The 16187-nt window shown below is 42.6% G+C and overlaps 1 protein-coding gene across 1 annotated transcript in view; it reads left to right on the top strand.

The window, feature by feature from the left end:
- The window catches only part of Ccdc148 (coiled-coil domain containing 148), a 263630-nt gene that overhangs the window by 43136 nt on the left and 204307 nt on the right, over window positions 1-16187 (top strand). The window lies entirely within an intron of this gene.

Below are 16187 nucleotides of genomic sequence, written 5' to 3'. Positions count from 1 at the left end.
TTGAAATACAGTAGCACACTAGAATTTTTGGTTTTGAAACAGTCACATTATGTAGCCCAGGCTAGTCTGGAGTTCACCATCCTCCTACCTCAGCCTCTGAGCGCTGGGGTTGCATGGGCTACCATGACTGCATGCTAGAATTTCTTAGTCCAATCCAGTTTTCCCTGCTTGTCCCACCTCCCCATCTGCATGTAATTACTCTTTTACTTCCCACATTTATTTATTTATTTATTTATTTATTTATCGACAGATTCTCTGTATGGAGTCCTGGCTGGCATGGAATTCACTATATAGACCTGGGAGGCCTGGAACTCAGAGTTCCTCCTGCTTCTTTCTCCTGAGTGCTGGGATTAAAGCACCTTGTCCTTGAATTAGGGGTTTTGTTCGTTCGTTTGTTTGTTTGTTTTTGTATTCCATGTGTGAGTGACCTCATGTGGTACTTATTGTCTTCCTGTGTCTGGCTTAGTTCACTTGACATGATAAATTTCAGTTCTGTCTGGTGTTAAAAATGGCAGTCATTACGTTTTATGGCTGAATAGTATTTTAATTAGTATGTATAGCACAGCAATGTGTTTTAAAGCTAACGTTAGTAGATTGCACTTTTACAACACTTGAGAATGGACTGGCTAATTTTCTGATACACAGTGCTTGAGCTCAGGACATCAGCCTCATCTTTTGAGGTGACTAGAATGTGCTAGTGTGTTAACCACACAGCTGTGCCTACCTGGTTTGAGGATATGGTTCCTTCCTGTGTCTTATTTGTTTCCTAATTTTCAAATTAATTTTTTCACATAAAAATCACACTAGGAATTTGTGAACTGACCCAAGAGATAATTAAGAATGATTTATGCTAAATGCAAATTTGAAAACTTTTCCTTCCAGGGTCTTTAAATGGTACTGCAAGAGTTTGTGCTGTTTGAATTTACTGTGCTAAATCAGACTGACACTAATGCCTGTCTCTACTACGGTCACATGATTAGCTGACTACAAAGCTGAATTTTTGAGCTGCTTGAGCCCTTTCTGCCCTTCATTGCTCTTATTTCTCTCTGCTTATGACGGTCCTCTACCCCTACCACTAATTACTGTGAGAGCGACCTCGAAAATGCCCAAGGTTACACAATAGACATGCAGTCAGTCTTTAATGGGATTCTTCAGGGATAAGGATGATCTTACCTTGTCAGCCTTGTGGTCTGCACCATGCACTGTACTCTGCTCCTTGTATATGCAGCTTACTTTATTCCTTATGTCTAGCATGACTTCCAGGAGGCAGCCAGTAATCTGATACCACATTGTAAAAAGCAACAGAAACTCAGAGAGGGTGTTCGTCTGAAGCACATCTGGTAACTAGGTAATGCTCCCTCAAAGTCAAGCTTTTTGGATCCACACAGTAACTACTGTACATTTGCTGTGTCATGGGACCAATCTCAGCAATGATGTCCACGTTAGGCTGACAACTTCTTGGTGAATCTCGACCACTGAGTACCTTTGGATTAATTTTTTTTTTCAGTCTATTCATCTACTAGATACATTATTTTATTTTTTTAAAAAAAAACACTAAGATAAAAACAATGTTTCATGTGTGTGTGTTGACACAAGACCAATAATTTTGGCAGTGATACTTTACAATGGCTTTTTAAAAGTTAGTATTAAATACCATTTTTAATTGTTTAGCTTGGTGGGGGCATTAGAGACAGTGGTTTACTGTTTCATTTGGAAAAGCTGCTTTCTGTCTGGTTTGTGAACAGCTTCATTGTTTAGTTCACACAGAGGTCAGTAGTTCTAAAAATACACTTTTAATAGGTCATGGAATAGATGTTTTGTATGTGTTGTAGGGACTTGTCCTCAGAGGTTGAGATGTGCTGTTTTGTGCCCTGTGCCCTCTCCTCACCTCTCTCTCTCTTCCTCTCTCTCTCTCTCTCTCTCTCTCGCTTTCTCTTTCTCTCTCTTTCCCTCTCACTCTCTCTCTCTTTCTCTTTCTCTCTCTTTCCCTCACTCTCTCTCTCTCTCTCTCTCTCTCTCTGTGTGTGTGTGTGTGTGTGTGTGCGTGTGTGTGCGTGTGTGCTATCTGTGTTGCCTAAATGTGGCTATATCTTGAATTGAAAGCCTGAGGCTTATAATCTTACAAACTAAACTCCTAAATCTCTATTTTGTGAAATGCCTACTATATGTCATTGAATTTGACAGATGTTTTGCCTGTGTAACTTCAGAACATAGGCTTTTGGTCAGAATTAAATGAAAAAGATTGTGGTCATTTCATTTGATTAAAAAACACTGGGGCAATTGATTCCATTTGGGCTGGAAGCCTTTACAGGTGACTTCAGCTTCTGTGTTGTCAAACCTAGCCCAGCTTTTCCTCTGCCCCAAGAGACTGCTTCTTTTGCTCTGGATTCTCTTCTTAGCATGATGAAGTGTTAAGATTTGTTCATTTCAAAACAGACCATTTAAAAATGAAAAAAAAAAATCCACATTGTTTAGCTCACTGGACTGGGAGTCTTAGAGACCAGGTCTCTCTTCTCAGCTGTAGAAAATCTCTTAAAGCAAAATCGCATGACCCATAAAAAAGCTATTACTTCAGTTTGAGTGGTTTCTTCTGCTCCTTAGTCAGCACTGAAAGCAGAGCATTAACTGGAAGGAGCTTGGCAGAACTTAGCCAAAGCTTCAAGTTCTAAATCCTGGCACAGAGCATTCCTTTGACTTACGTTCTTCCATAACTTTTTAAAGTCCGCTTTCTGACTTATAACCCTACATTTTCACTAGCAGAATTGAGCTCAATACATTCACTGAGAGAAAGAAGGTGTTCGAGATGAAGTCGTTATAAACCCTTATGGATATGTTACCTCATCGTTGCCCTCAATTGCGGCCATATGGAATTTGGGGTAGTGGGAGTGGAATTGGGTATACTCTGACTATAGCTAGGGCCAGGTGACTCTGTGCCTGATATGGGCAACTGATCTTTTTAGCTATGCTGGTCTGGGTTTTCAAACAATTATTATTTTTAATTGTGTGTGTGTGTGTGTGTGTGTGTGTGTGTGTGTGTGTGTGTAGGGGTGTGTATATGTGTGCAAATGCCCATGGAAGCCAGAGGCATTGGATCTCTAGATCTGGAGTTCCAGGCAGTTATCTTTGGCTGGACATGGGTACAAGTATGGGCTCTTAACCACTGGACACTTCCTCCAGCCCCAGTGCCAGGTTCTGAAATGCCTTTTCCATGTTTTTTTTTTTTCAAGTTCAACCAAGGCACCAAAAGCAAACACTAACACAAGAGAACCTTCCTTAATTGAAAGAGAAGAATTACACAACAAACACTAACGAGGTTGAACTCCCTGGTGAGCAGGGTACAGTTTCCAGCTGCAGGGCAGTGAAGTGTGCCCCAGCCTCAATTTCTGAAGAATTGTCTTCTAGCAATCTTGATCACTTAATTAGTTTTAGACCTTTTGGCGATTGACACAATCTTCTCATTTTTCTTCCTATCAGTAAAATAGGAAAACACGAATCTTAGATCTAGTAGGTAACCATGAAAGCACTTTGTAAAAGGCAGGTTTCAGTTGTGTGGGTGAGTTGTCCCACCTTGGGATGCTCAGGTGCTTTAAGTTCACAGCCCTAGGCTGGCTTCACTTCAGCTGTGTGGGGCCACACAGGGAGGCATCCTCCTGGCTCGTCCGTCCCTTGTTTCTAGCCTTTGCGTCAGCTCTCTACGTGGAGCTGCGCTGCTCTGTGCTGGCCGCAGGTCACACTCCCTGTCAGCACCTCTTCATGGCCTTTCCTCCATTCACTTCCGAGAGAGATTGGCTTGCCTTTGGTTAGTCAGCTTCCCCTTGTACTTCACTTCCCTCTCCCACCCCAAGGTTTTCTTATGTCAAGCCTTTAGATGTATATCTTCTCCCTGCCCCGATTCCTTCTGCTGCCCACTTAAGCGCAACAGTTTTTCTGTAGGGATTTTGAGACTCATACTTGCCCTTTTCACCTGGCCTTGGGTGTGGATCCGCCTTGCTCATGGTCTTTGTATCACTGACAATGGGAACCGTCTTTCTTCATTCTGTAGAGCACTTGCCCTGTGCCCACTGCCAACAGGAGATGGAAACTTGCCCATTTTGGAAAGGCACCACGCTACAAAGTGAACTAACTCAATTTCCAGTTTGAGAAAGCAGAAACAAGATAGGTATGTTTTTACCCTCCTCAGCTAATAATGACAACGATGATGACAATAATTAATAATGGTGGTGATGATGATACTAACAGTGGGAGTAACTGCAGCATGGGCTGCATCAGCAACACCACCCATAGAACACTGTTCATTGCCATGGCAGTTAACATTTATTGCCCTTTTTTGCAAGCATGCATGATGACTTTTTTTTTAAATACACACTGTATTGTTTAAACTTTAAAACTCTGTGAAATTACTGTTACTCTGTCTTATGTTAACTTGACAAAACCGAGGCTGAAGCAGCACTGACCCCAAGTTAGAGACGCCATCTTGGAGGCCAGGTGTGTCTGGTTTCACAGTCTGCTGCTTCAAGTTCTGGATTACACTGATTAGCTCTCAGGGCTGAGGCCTTCAACTTGAATGCTCACAGCAGCCAGGGCAGAAGTGAACCTCAGTGGACAGGCAAGGCTGGCGAGACACCAGGCTGTTATTGGGGCCTCCTCCTCAGTGCTGGTTGCTGTAAGGTAGGATGAGGTGCCAGAGGCCTGCTCTAGCTGGAGAACGAGCTGAGGTGGAACACAGAGTCAGACAACGGCTAAAGACTGATGATCCGTGACTTTATAATCTTATAATTTGTGCCTTAATAAGTGCTGGTTTCTTACTCTGCAACTCTCATACTAATTATGCTTTAAGTGCTGGTTTCCATTCCCTTTAGCTCAAGGACCCCTGGCTGGCCAGGTGAGAGGCCTGGGCTAGTTAACTCTTCGTGAGCCAAGAAGAAAAGAGAAGAAAGGAAATCTTTTACATAGGCAGTATGTACAGGCACACATACATCATTCATTCATTCATACACACACACATACACACACACATTCTGGCCAGGCCCAACCACCTGTATCATCGACTCCACAAGTGTTCATGCATGCTTACATGTCTACATATATACCTTTACATATATACAAATATATATACATATACATATACGTGTACACACACACACACACACACACACATTTGGTGGATGGGGCTGAGTCCCAGATGCCACATTTTATTCTTTTATTCTTTCTCTCTCTGTCCTTCTTATACCTTTTTAGACAAAAGTTTTAAAGAAAATTACAACATAGATAAAATGTTATACAAAAAGGAAGTTACAGAAGGACGTTGATATTAAGTTCAAGCAGTGTTTTATTCTATACGCTCATTATACGTTCAAAGCAACAGTTTCATATGGCCTTGCTTTATCAACATGAATTTCTGTGGCTTCATCCTTGGATCTGACCTAGAATGAATATTTTCCCTTGATCAGAAATTTGTCCCAAGCCTATTTCTCTTTTTTAGTGTAATTGTGAAGGCTCATTGTATTTCTTTTCTTACTATTGTATGAGGGGTGGACATATTCTATTCTTGATTCTAACTTCATTACATCTTTCTGGCAAAACAAAACAAAACTTTCTTCCTAAAATTATTTGATTCAAATCAGGAATGTTATAAAATCATGATCAGAAATTATGCAATCATCAATTCATTTATACAGCATTACTACATGATGGTACATCTTTGTTGATATGCAGAAAAATCTGCCCAATAGAGTAGGATTAGATCTATTCTTTGCTATTTCCCAGCAGTTGGAACATTCTGAGCTGCCCTGTGGATTATGCCCAGGAGAAGACACTGGGTGAAGCCCATGTGATTAAATATTGCAGGAAAACTAAAGGAAGTAACAGCATGTGTTACGAAGGACCTACTGTGAGCCACATACCTCACAAAGACCACTTTGGCTTAATCCCCTCAGCATTCCTCTTTGACTTGTGAGGGAGAGTCGTATGTTAAGATCTGAGTGAGTAAGAATGTCAGCCAAAGACCTTTCTCCACTGTTGGGCAGTGCGGGACTTGTGTCTAGAGGGATACTGCTCTGAAGGCTTCATCTGGGGATGGGGCAGGCTCCCTTTATATACTCTGTATTATTATTTTTTATTATATATTTTATTTATTTACATTTCAAATGATAGCCCCTTTCCCCTTTCCCCTCCAAAAAAAACCCCTATTCCCTCCTCCCTCCCTGGTCACCAACCCACCCTCTCCTGCTTCCTGGCCCTGATATTCCCCTACACTGAGGCATAGAGCCTTCACAGGACCAAGGGCCTCTCCTCCCATTGATGACTGACTAGGCCATCCTTTGCTACATATGCAGCTGAGGCCATAAGTCCCACCATGTGTACTCTTTGATTGGTGGTTTAGTCCCTGGGAGCTCTAAGGGTACTGGTTAGTTCATATTGTTGTTTGTCCTAAGGGGCTGAAAACCCTTCAGCTCCTTGGATCCTTTCTCTAGCTCCTACATTGTGGACCCTATGCTCAGTCCAATGGATGTCTGTGAGCCTCTACTTCTGTATTAGTTGGGCACTGTCCGAGCCTGTCAGGAGACAGCTATATCAGGCTCCTGTCATTCAGCACTTGCTGGTATCCACAATAGTGTCTGGGTTTGGTGATTGAATATGGGAAGGATTCCCGGGTGTGGCAGTCTCTGGATTGTCCTTTCTTCAGTCTCTGCTCCATACTTTGTCTCTGCAACTCCTTCCATGGGTATTTTGTTCCCCCTTCTAAGAAGGAACGAAGTATCCACACTTTGGCCTTCCTTCTTCTTGAGTTTCTTGTGGTTTGTGGGAACACTCCTTCACTGCTGGTGGGATTGCAAGCTGGTACAACCAGCAAATAAGTTTGGGGATTCCTCAAGAAACTGAACATAGTACTACCTGAGGACCCAGCTATACCACTCCTGGTCATATACCCAGAAGATGCTCCAACATGTAATAAGGACACATGCTCCACTATGTTCATAGCAACCTTATTTATAATAGCCAGAAACTGGAAACAACCCAGATGTCCCTCAACAGAGGAATGGATACAGAAAATGTGGTACATTTACACAATGAGTACTATTCAGCTATTAAAAACAATGAATTTATGAAATTCTTAGGGAAATGGATGGATCTGGAGAATATCATCCTGAGTGAGGTAACCCAATCACGAAAGAACACACATGGTATGCACTCACCGATAAGTGGATATTAGCCCAGAAGCTCGGAATACCCAAGATACAATCCACAAACTATACTCTGTATTATTGAAGTACTCAGTATGAGTTTTCAGTGTCAATGGGGATAGTCCCTCTAATCAAAACGATGTCTGTACACTACCATAAATGCTTTGCTTTTACACTATAACCCTATCTGAAATTCTAACCTTGAGGGATTCCTCTGTGCTACCAGTAATACTCCTGGGAAGGCTGCACTGCAAGACATTCTTCATTTGCATGTGAGAGCTGTACAGATTTACCTCCTTTGGGATCCACCCGAGAACGGATCAGTCATGGTGGCTGGATGGTGGAACACAGGAGTGCCATGAGCAGGTCTCTGCCTGCTGCCCGAGCAGGAAAGTGGGCATGGAGCCTCTTAAATACTTCGCCTTAATTTTTTTTTAAATCATGAAAGAACTCATTTTTGTTTACATTTGAAGAACAGGGTGAGAGACAGAAGTCTTGGTCATCAGAATGTGGCAGAATCAAGGTGGCCATGTTTACAGAGTGAAAATCTGAGACGTGGCACCAACAAGAGAGTAGGGGAAGGCTGCCTGCCTCTCCAAGAGCCCTCAGTGGGAACTTTGCCTTGGTCTTTGTCACATTCCTGGAGGGATGAGCAGTGTGGGTTTCTTCAGTGTTGGCTTTGCAGAGGAGAGTGAGGCGGCTAAAAGAGCTCAGGTGATTCTCCAACTTGTATGAAGCCTTTGCACTACTGTATTTTATTACACGGCTTTGGCCCCAAACATCCCATAATTGTTGACTGTGCCAAGTCTGATAGAATTTTCTCAGGCCTGTGTGCAACATGAATCCTGAATCCCATGGCTCTGGAGATTCCAGACAGTTCAATTTCCCACTCCTTTCCTTTGGAAATCCAGTATGAAAAATTTTGTTCTTTTGTTGTGATTCTGAATCAACATGGCATCCTTAACTCAGTTTCTTAATTAGTGCTCAATAGAAATCATTGCTTTGCTTAAATAATAAATTGTCTGTCTGTAATTCTTGAACTTTTGAAGAATGTAATACTGTTTAGATGTATTTATGTATTAACATATACTGGCCAGGATTTACACTTGGTAAACAATCTTAAAGTTTCAGCTGCTGAGTGGAATCAGGCTCAGTGATGTGAGATGTGAGCGAACGATTTGTGATTGACACAGGCCTCTCTGGGATGTTCTCAGAGTCCCTTGTGGGAGCAGAAATGTAAGCATTGTAAATAGGACTATCACTGTCTAAGAATCTAAGAGGTTCTTTGGTCATTAATGGCCAAATGACAATCAAGTGTGTTATGTGCCATGGTTTGAATATGCCCTCCAGTCTGTGAAAGATAAACCAAGCCACTGTGGAATTACTCCATTTGTCTAATCCACAGCCAGGTACTGGGAACGGCTTTTATGGGTGAACTGCTCTATTCTTTGTGATATATTTGGAGATAAGAATCATTTATTTAGTTCCCAGGAAGGCTGGTAGAGAGCAGTGTCTTTTAATATGACATGTCCCTCTGTGATTCCTCTTTAAAAGCCTGTCCACCTTTGTGATCCGCTCTCTTGTCAGCTCATCTATTTAATTTTGGCTGCCCTTTTCTGAATTGAAGCCATCCATGTTCTTGGCATCAGCACATTTCTGCCAAGCCTCTTTTTATCCGTTTTCTTCTGTTTTTACCCCCACCCCCACCCCCTAGCCTGCAGTCACACGGGGTTGCTGGGCTATTCTAAACACATCGTGTGGTTGTGCTTCCTGAATCTGAGTCTATTTCCCAAGGTCTTCCCTCCCCAGACTGCACAATTGCAGGCTCACCTTACAAGGCACCTGCCCCTTCCTTTCCCAGCTTGGCCTTCAACCAAAAGTCAAATTAGGCTGTTGGCCTGAGCACCCCAATGGCACATTGTGCATCTCTTGAGAGTCATGACCCTGGGCTCACTCTACAGAGCAGTGTTCTTCTTTGTGGAACAATCCAGGCACTGTTAGATTTTTCTGTTTATCTCAAATCCACAGCAAATGGCCTAAGTACCGTTTTCCTCCTCTTTAACATGTGAGTCATCCTGGCACCTCCGCTCACTTTCCCCATCTTTCCCTGGCACTCCTGCACAGTTGCTCACATGCAGCATTTTATGAGTTAGTTACCTTTATCTGGTTTTAGGAGGACTTACAGACGGTGTTAACTTTCTTAAAAACTGAAACTACCTCCACATGTCAGAGCAGTGGTTCCCGGATCTTAACTAATGCTTGTAACGTGAGTGCCAGGGGGTGATAAGGAGAAGCCAAGCAGGATCCTGTTCTCTGTGGGGGCTTCATTACCACAGCCCAGTGTGTGGCTATGTGTAACCATATATGGTGTGCTGCCATCAGGCCCATTGAAGACAAGAACACAACTGTAATATAGTGATGTTTATGAGGGATTTAAAAGCACCAAGTTCGTCTGGCACATGTCTTTAATCCCAGCACCCCAGAGGCAAAAATATGGTCAGGTCTCTGTGAGTTTCAGGCCAGTTTTGTCTACAAGAGTGAGTTCCAGGACAGCCAGGCTACACAAAGAGAAACCTTGTCTCAAGAAAACAACCAAAAGATAATAAAGGAAAAAATGTAGATTTGTACCAATACTGCTGTTTCAGAATGTTGCTTTGATGATTGATAATTGTCCTGAGATAGTAGTGAAAGTAATATAGAAATAGTTTATAAATTGTGGACATTGTAACATAACATGTTAAAAAAAATGTCTTGTTGACTCTATGTAATGACGCTGCTGGGTAGCCTCGGGCGCGAAGGTAGAGTCACAGCTGCTTGGGTCGTGGGATCTGTGCCTCAGCACCAGCGCCAGCACTAGGGCATGGCAAAATGCTCGGGAGGGATCCCATAAGCAAAGGATAAGTGGAGAAACCAGCAGGCAACCACAGTAGGAAGAGGGGTGCTCTGCAGGGAGACCTCCCCTTGGGGCGACCTCACACGATGGAGGAGGAGCCAGAACCACCAGTGAGCCAGTGACAGGAAGTGGATTTTTGTCTGGGATGACAGCCCTGTGCTCTTACTGTGGATGGTGACATCATCACTCCATCCCCCAGGGAGTGAGTATCAGGTAAAGGGAGGACTCTGAACCCACACTCTTTCTCGGTTACTGGCACACTGTCCTGTCCCTCAAACCCTCAGCCAGCTCTCATCCCATCTCTGGTCTTGGCCTCTGCTGTTGAGGCAGTTCTGTCGCCTGAAAGGCTTACGTGGGGCACTAGATGATCCGTTACCTATCTGTGCTCCCCACCCTATAGTGTTTTCTACTAACTGACTACAACTTTATTTATATACATGCCCCCTGCCAGGCCGTGTTTAATATGGTTAACACAGCATCTTTTGAACTCATGACTTGACAATTGCACCAAGAAATTTCATGATTAGCCAGATGGGGTTGTGCACACCTTAAATTCCAGCACTGTGGAAGGCAGAGGCAGGTACATCTCTGTGCGTTCAAGGTCAGCCTGGTCTACAGAGTGAATTCTGTAGAAGACAGCTTGTGATTTCAACCCCTAACACACACGAAAAAATCATGTTCTGTCTCAGCTGTCTTACTAGTTAATGATTTACTCTCTTTGGAAGTTCTGGGTTCCTAGTTCAGTGACCCTCGGATCATTTTATTCATGAACAACATTAAGTGCTACAGTGAGCAATATGAGACAGCAGTAAGCTGTGCTTTCATAAATAAAAAGAGAGCTTACACAATTTTTCTTCAGAGTGAAACCATTGAGGTAAATAGTACTATGGAATAAAGTCTCATTAGTTTGGGAGTGAAGGTTTAATTCATCTATGTTATTGTGATTAAATGTTCTCCAGGATTTTTACAGTAGTTAAAACTGGCCTAATATATTTTAAGACTACAAATATAGACATTTTACAAATAATATTGATCTTTTAATTAAAGTTCATGATAAACATAGACTATCCTTTTTAAACACAAGCTTTTTAAAAAATTGTGTTATTAGAGTAGAGTATAACAGTCATCAGTAACAAGCGGAAGGTGCCATTCATGCTTCCATGAAGGCGGGGCCTGTGACCCTTGTATCCGCTTCTGCAGCTCCTGTGGCACCAACAGGTAATAAGAATCCAATAAATCGTCGGATGACACCAGCCACATATCACACTGCTGCCTGCCCAGAAAACAAATCTTGAATAACGGCTATTACTTGGGCAATAGCTTTCAGTTTGTGATGTGGGAATCTTTGGTGTTGTCTGGAAATGCAGAAGGATTCTGCACACGTATATTATTTTCTGCCAAAGATTTCCCATTTCTTGTGTGTGTGTGTGTGTGTGTGTGTGAGTGAGTGTGTGTGTATGTGTGTTTATATGTATTCTTAGTTATGGTGCAGTCCAGTTTAAGAAAATAATAATGCATTGGTTGAAGAATACCGAGAAGGTAGGAAAGATGAAAAGGAGAAAAGAAAGAGGAAAGAGGAGGAAGAGGAGGAGGATGAGGAGAATGAGGAGGACGATGAGGACGAGGAGGAGGAGCAGCAGCCACTGCTGCCACCATCATCAAAGAAAGGGTCACAGCACACAGCGCCTCCCCTAAGGTCCGTAGCCCCTCGCCTTGGAGTGACAGTTTCACTGTTAACAGGGTCTGAAACCTGTTTTACTTCATTACTTGGGAGCCCACCATTCTCTCCTTACCATCCAAGTTTTTTCCCCAAGGGGTCCTCCTCAGCACCACTGTCTCTATTCTGATCTTGCACTCAATGCCCAGTCTTTCCTGTATTAACTCTCCCCTAGGCCCAGTTCACTCTGAGATTTTCCCCATCAGTCTGTTTGATAGGCCTGGGGTGCTTATGCCTTGACCTTGATGGAATGCTTTCTGCTGAGAGAATCTCCTTCCAACTCTCTTTCTGGGAGAAAGTGCGCTTCACAGAGTATAAATTTCAAGGCCATTGAGTGACAGATATTTTTAAATCTACTTTAAAAAGCTTCTCATTTATGGACTAGAGGCAGTTCCTTGATATCTGTTGCCCTCCAAGCAGTATGCAAATACAGTAGAAGTTCTTAAATTCATGTCTTTCATAAAACAAGCACCTTTAATTATCAGATACCTTGATTGTTCTCTGGCTCAAGAACTAAAAAGTGATGTTGATCTGTAAGAATGCTCAAGCACTGAAGCATGACAATGCTGGCTGTTGTGCTTCCTCCCTTTCTCTGCGCAGCCAGTGAAGGCTTCTACTCCCCTCTCTGCAAAGGTGAGTCCAGTCAAGACAGTGACATTGTATTTCTGTGACCACAAGGGGTTAGCTCATTGCCCCTGACTGCTGCAACTTCAGTCTAAATTAGAATTTGTGAGAAATGTTCTAGATCTAATGTTTGTGTCATCTTCCCCTCCCCCAACACACACATGCCTTGAGAAAGAGCCTTTCTATATTTTATTCCAGTCTTCCCTAAACCCCTGGGCTCAAACCACCCTCCTGCCATTAGTATCTTATGCAGTTGGGACTGTAAGTGCAATCAGTTGCAACAAGGTTGGAGTGTGACTTGAATCTTGAGAAAATGCTTAAAAATAAAGCCAGAGGTCAGGATAAATTCTAGTCAAACACCTGTGGAGATAGGTGGGCAGAGTTATAGTCTTAATGAGAATTCTTATTATAGAAGTTTAATTTATAAGGACATGGATAAGTATTTTTGAAAGAGTGACATTTTGGCTTTGTGCATTTGTTTATAAAGAGTGTAGGTTGGGAATTAAAGTTGATTTGAAATCAGCCTAAATGAACTCTACTAACATCTTCTCACATACTATATTAGATTAGTAGAAATTCTATCACATGCATCTTTTTTTAAAGATTCAAGATGTTCTTTCAAATAATTGAAACATCTGGCAGAAATAAAGCACTATTCTTCATGCTTCTTCAGGTTATAGAAAGAATGCAAAGCACAGGCATTTCTCTCTCACACTGGAGACCACCAATATATCCTAGGAGACTTTCATATTTATCCTATGTAAACATAAATATTTTGTGTATTTATTTTGAAGATATATGAGAAATCTCATAGAAAGAACCTTAATATTTATTTTCCTTATTTTCAAATATGTGTATATGTGTACATCTCTGTGCACAAATGAGCCATCTCTCTAGACCCTTGATGGCAATGTTTAAATAAGTGATCTGAATCCATATCGAGAATTTCCATGATGATTTTTGAACCTGTGAGTTGTGGCAACACCAGCAACCAATGATTTCATAAGTGGTATGTCTGCATCTTACCTTTCAGTGGACTGTACTCAAGGATATATATAATCCAAATAAAACCTTTTCATGAAAGTTGCTTTTAGCCGTGGTGTTCTATCATCATAATATAAACCAAACGGACATGCCAGCTTTGTCTACTGGTCAGCTGAATAATGACATTCCAATAACTCTGAGTATTTGTAGTACCCAAATCTTATCTTCTAAAGATCTTATCTTCCATTTTCTAAAGATCACAAATGTCCAGAAAAAATATTTAGTTCAAGACCATGAACAGAAAAGTCTAAGATGAGCCTCGAAAGTCAGGTTGTTCCAAGAGGCAAGGAAAGAATCAAGGAAGGTGTCGGGTGAACACGAGTGTCCAGAGCCATACGTGTGCTTTCATATTGCTGCTGTTGTTGCGATTTGAATTCATTATCCAATACTGATTAGCAAGAACTACAAAAAGAATGTGGCAGATTATTGGAATAGAGATGGGTGAAAATTAAAGACGCTTGAAAGTGGATGTGGAAGAGTAGGCAAAGAGAAATTTCAAAGAAAGAAGTGGAGAATTTGGAATCTTTAGGGACCGTATAAGCTACTTTTCCATTGCCATGATAGCTGCTATGACGGCAATGCCATCGTGACTAGGGTAACTTCAGGAAGTAAAGGTTGATTTTGGCTTATGGTTTCCAGAGGAGTAAGAGTCCATCACGGTAGGGAGGCATGGCATCAAGCAGTCGGCATGGCAGCATGAACAGGAATCTGAGCGATTTAAGCCTGAAGCAGAGAGAACGGAGGAAGTAAAGTGAGGTTAGGCAGTGTCAAAGCCTGCCCCTGGTGATATAGTTCCTTCAGCAAGGACACACCTCCTAGACATCTTTAATCAGTGCTACCAACTGGAGAGCAAGTATTCAAATATATTAGCCCGAGGAAGGCATTCTCATCTAAACCCCCACATCCCAGTCCTTGGGCCCCGAGGGCCATAGACCTTGCAAAATAATAATGCAAAATGCACTTGGTCCTGGTAGTATTTCTCAGTCTCAACACTGTTTAAAGTCCCAACTCTTTTCTGAGGGCTCCCTGCTGTATTAGAGCCTTCATACAGGGACTCCCCTGCCACACACTGCCTGGCTTCAGTGGTGTCCAGAAACAACCGAGTCTGTGACCACTTTGCTCTTGCATCCTTTTTTTCTTCCCTAAAGATTTATTTATTTATTTATTTTTATGTGTATGAGTACACTGTAGCTGTACAGATGGCTGTGAGCTCCTGCCCGCTTGCTCCTGCCCGCTCGGTCTGGCCCCGCTTGCTCCAGCGTAATACACTGTAGCTGTCTTCAGACACACCAGAAGAGGGCATTCTCATTATGGGTGGTTGTGAGCCACCATGTGGTTGCTGGGATTTGAACTCAAGATCTTCGGAAGAGCAGTCAGTGCTCTTATCTGCTAAGCCATCTCACCAGCCCCTGCTCTTGCATCCTTCATTGTCTCTAAAACTCATCCTCTTGAATTGCATTTGTGAGAGCTTATGTGTGTGTGTGTGTGTGTATGTGTGTGTGTGTGTGTGTGTGTGTGTATGTACGTATGTATTTTTATCCAATTAGTTTCTAGGAGCAAAATCCTCTCAGGGCCCTCTTTCCCATTGTGGAAGCTTAGCTGGGTGAGATCTTATCATGAAGGCATTCTTCTTTGTTTTATTGCATAACAAGTGGTGTCTCCTTAACTGTGCCCATTACAGCCTCTCTTTCAGTGCAAGCCCTGGTTGCAACACTAAGCTTCTTCGTGTTCTTTTCCTATCCAATGGTATGTTGTGTACTTCTTCCTGTCACTTGCTCTTTTTCCCCTTAGACCTGCATAAGGGAAATTACTAACAACCATGCCACAGACTAAATGTTATGCTTGAAATTTCATCTCCCAAAGAAGGTAGCCCATTTCTTACTAATTTAGCATCGGGCAAGTTTTTAAGCACAAGGAAAGAAGGCAGCCAAATTCTTTAAGGTAGCTCAGGAATGGATGCCTCTAGCCCAGTTGCTAGTATTATTCCCCTTGGAAACACTTGAGGCCTCCAAGTCCACATCTCCCTTAGCACTGCCTTTACTCTAGGCTCCTACAGGGAAAGAAAATGCTTAAAAGCTCTGTTTACAGCGTTCAACTGGTTTTCTAGTCCAAATTTTCAGAGTCTCCCATGCTCTTCTAAAAATCGACATGGCCATGTTCTTCATAGCAACAGCCCGCTCCTCGGTTCCAACATCTGTCTTAGTTATTTTTCTGCTGCTGTGATAAAATACCACGACCAGGACAACCTAAGGAAGAGAGGGCTCATTGTAACTTACAGTTGCAGAGGGGCAAGAGTCTACCATGGTGTGACAGATAGGCATAGCAGCAAGCAGCAGGCGTGGAGGCAGGCGAAGGGAGCTGTAAGGTCACTTCTTTGACTGCGAGCACAAAGCATAGAGAGCAAACTGGAAATAGAGCAAGACAGTGAAGTCTCAAAGCCCACTTCCACTGATGTGCTTCCTCCAGCAAGGCCATACTCCTAAATCTTGCTAAGTATCGCTACCACCTGAGAAGCAAGAGATCAGATACGGGAGCCTGGGAGGGCCATGCTTCATTCACACTACCACAGGAGCAGGGACATTGATATTTGTTAAGAATTGTGGCAGAAATAGTAGGAGATGGAAACAAGTAGCGTGGGCATCAGGATCTATTAAGAGATGGAGTTTCAAGCATCTCTTTGTGGGTTGAAGGGGTAGTGAGAGAATTCCTTAACCTGACCTTGTGT

The sequence above is a fragment of the Mastomys coucha genome, unplaced genomic scaffold, assembly GCF_008632895.1.
Source record: "Mastomys coucha isolate ucsf_1 unplaced genomic scaffold, UCSF_Mcou_1 pScaffold15, whole genome shotgun sequence".
In the NCBI taxonomy this organism is placed as follows: Eukaryota; Metazoa; Chordata; class Mammalia; order Rodentia; family Muridae; genus Mastomys; species Mastomys coucha.
This window is presented reverse-complemented; position numbering and strand designations above follow the sequence as displayed.